Consider the following 3,125-nt stretch of genomic DNA (forward strand, 5'->3'; position numbering starts at 1 on the left):
TGGTTTCTATAGGAAAAGATGCTTGATTTATTTCGTTAGAAAAAATGCCTCATCGAATTGAGGCTTGTTTTATTTAACTGAGACGTAATTTTTTATATAGAGAAAATGCTTCATAGAACAGAGGCTTAATTTTTTCTATAGAAAAAATATTCCACTTATTGTGTAGGGCACACAAATATCAATCCAAACTTATGTTTTTACCTGACTACAGAAATTTTTTTTATTGTTTACCTCACTACAGAAAGTTAATTCCTTTGCCAAAGGGAACTCGTCTATGAAGAAAAATGCCTCATTGCTCAGAGACTTCGAAGACATTTTGATAGGAAAAAATAACCTTGTTCGTTGAATTTTTCTTACGAATTATTTTTATATTTATAAAATCTGTAATACCGACATTTCAACACTATTAACCAAATATTATAGGCCTTTCAACGAAATGTATTTTTTTTTGTTTTTTTATTTCTTTTGTTTACTGAAACAGTTGATACGTAATTACCACAATATTTGAAAACACTTAAAATAATTAACTGAAAATGAACGTATGAATGAATGAATGAAAACTGCCATAAAAAACAACTACAACATGCTGTAAACAGCTCATAATTGCTGAGTCGTCGTGGTCGTCATAACCAAGTTCAGCTCATGGCTACCGTAGCGAATATTCATGGCAGCCGATTGGGGGAAAAATTATTGCTGACAGAGATATTTAAACTTGCCGTGACCCTAAAAATAAATGTAATATTCAAATATAATGAACGGTACGATACGATACGATATGAAATGAATGTTCATATGTGGACTGGGTTAACAGTTTTCTTGGTGATATCAAACAGTAGTGGAGATTATAGCAACAACAAAAATAAAAATCTGTAACAACAAAAATATTTTTTTATGGTTTATGCTCTGTTTTGGTTTTTAAAAGCCACCTATACAAAAATCGGGTATTAAATAAAAAATAATAAGAGTAAATGTTATGTGTGTGTGTGTATTTCAATGTACATATGTATGTAATTATTATACCATGTGCGATTTGTATTTGTATTTTTGTTTTTGTTTTTTTTGTTTCTTTATTCTGTGACCTTGACAATTTTTATGTTTAATTACCATAATTAAGAGCCGCCTCATGGAATGTGGAAATAATTTTGGATTTAGAACGTATTACTTTGATCTTGGTTGATTTTTTGAATGAAACATTTCCCATTGTTGTTTTTGCTATATGACCTACAGCATGCAGTACCTTGTGAATGACAGACCGTGTCTTTTGGCAATATTTATTCGCAGAATGAGTTAAAAGATAAAGAAAAATAATGGCATTTTCTCTACAAAAAATTATTTCCTCAGTACATCGAGGAATTTTTTTTCGTACAGAAAAAAATAAAAATTAGAAAATATAGGCCTCAGTACACCGAGCATAATTTTTTTCATATAGAAAAATATTTATGAATCTTTAGAACACGTAGGAATTGTTTTTGCATAGAAAAAAATTCCTAGTACACTGAGGCATTATGTATGGGAGCTATATATAAATTTCTGCTAAATTTCGAATTTATGTAAATGTGGCCCTTCGGTGCACCACGAAAATATATATAAGACCAATATCAAAATCTGAACCGATTTCAAGAAACCTTATCACGCATCACCGAACGAGGATTCAGACACGGCGAGAAGACCTTGCTGATGGTATCAACGCGCCAGACGCCCAGTAGACTCGGACCAACTATGAACTTGAGAACTACAGCTTCGAGGTTGTCAAAGATTTTATATACCTTGGCACCGCCATAAATAAAACGAATGACATCAGTTTTGATATTCGGAGATGTATAGTGATGGCCAAGCGGTGCTACTATGGTCTGAGCAAACAACTCAAAAGCAAGGCCACCTCCCGCCAGATCAAACTCACACTCTACATGACGCTGATACTACCCGTGCTGTTATATGGATCTGAAGCACTTATGCAAGCAGATGAGGCACTTATGCAAGCAGAGGACAATATGACCGAAAGTGGTCTTCAAATTGGAAAAACTGCGCAAAACACCGACACGCATGGAAATCTTTTCTAAGCTCGGCTTATGGAACGAATGTTCTGTCACAAGCCAGCTAAGTAAAGTAAGTACCACGCATCATTTTTCCTCAATTGCATTCGCTATGCAAGTTTTGCCCAATCGGACAAATATTGGGAGTTTGATGTATCATTCACAAAAAAAAAAAAAAAAAAAAAAAAAACGGACGAAACTATATATGGGAGCTATATCTAAATCTGAATCGATTTTAACAAAACTTCGCAAACATCAGTCTGGACCTAATTCAGTACTTTGTGCAAAATGTTGTCCCAATCGGAAAAATATTGGGAGTTTGGTGCATCATTCACATAAAATCGGGCAAAACTATATATGGGAGCTATACCTAAATCTGAACCGATTTCAACAGAACTTTGCATGCATCAATCTGTACCTAATTCAGTACACAGTAAGCAAATTTTGTTTCAATCGGACAAACAGTGGGTGTCTAATTCAGTACTTTGTGCATTTTGTCTCAATCGGACAAACATTGGTGGTTCACCATTTAGATAAAATCGGCCGAAACTATATATGGGAGTTATATCTAAATCTGAACCGATTTTCCCAAAACTTACCACACATCATTCTAGACCTATATCATTAGGCTGTGCCAAATTTCTTGTAAATCGGAAGATAAATAGCGTCATCGGTGCCCCATTTACCTTAAATCGGACGATTTTCAATAGGGTTCGTCCTTGGCCCAAATAAATGATTTGTGCCAAATTTCATCCAAATCGGATTATAAACGCGACTTGTACTTTGTTTACAATTTAACATCTACAGACGGACTGACGGACATGCATAAATAAACTCAGAAAGTGATTCGTTGCATATTCCCAAAAGGAACCATGTGTCTATCTTGTTTTCTTTTGCCTGTTACAAACATATGCACAAGCATAATACCATGTTCCAGAGTATGGTGATGGGTATAAAAATTCGTGAGGCCTAGGTTCACCGAGGCAATTTTTCCCCTGACGTAATTTTATCGTATAGAAAAAAATTCGCGAGACCTTAGTTCACTGAGGCAAACTTTTTCTACAAAACAAAATCGTTAGCCCTCAGATCTCT

Source organism: Musca vetustissima, unplaced genomic scaffold (genome assembly GCF_032173495.1).
Source record: "Musca vetustissima isolate MV318-11 ecotype Yass unplaced genomic scaffold, APGP_CSIRO_Mvet_v1 utg1965, whole genome shotgun sequence".
Taxonomy (NCBI): domain Eukaryota; kingdom Metazoa; phylum Arthropoda; class Insecta; order Diptera; family Muscidae; genus Musca; species Musca vetustissima.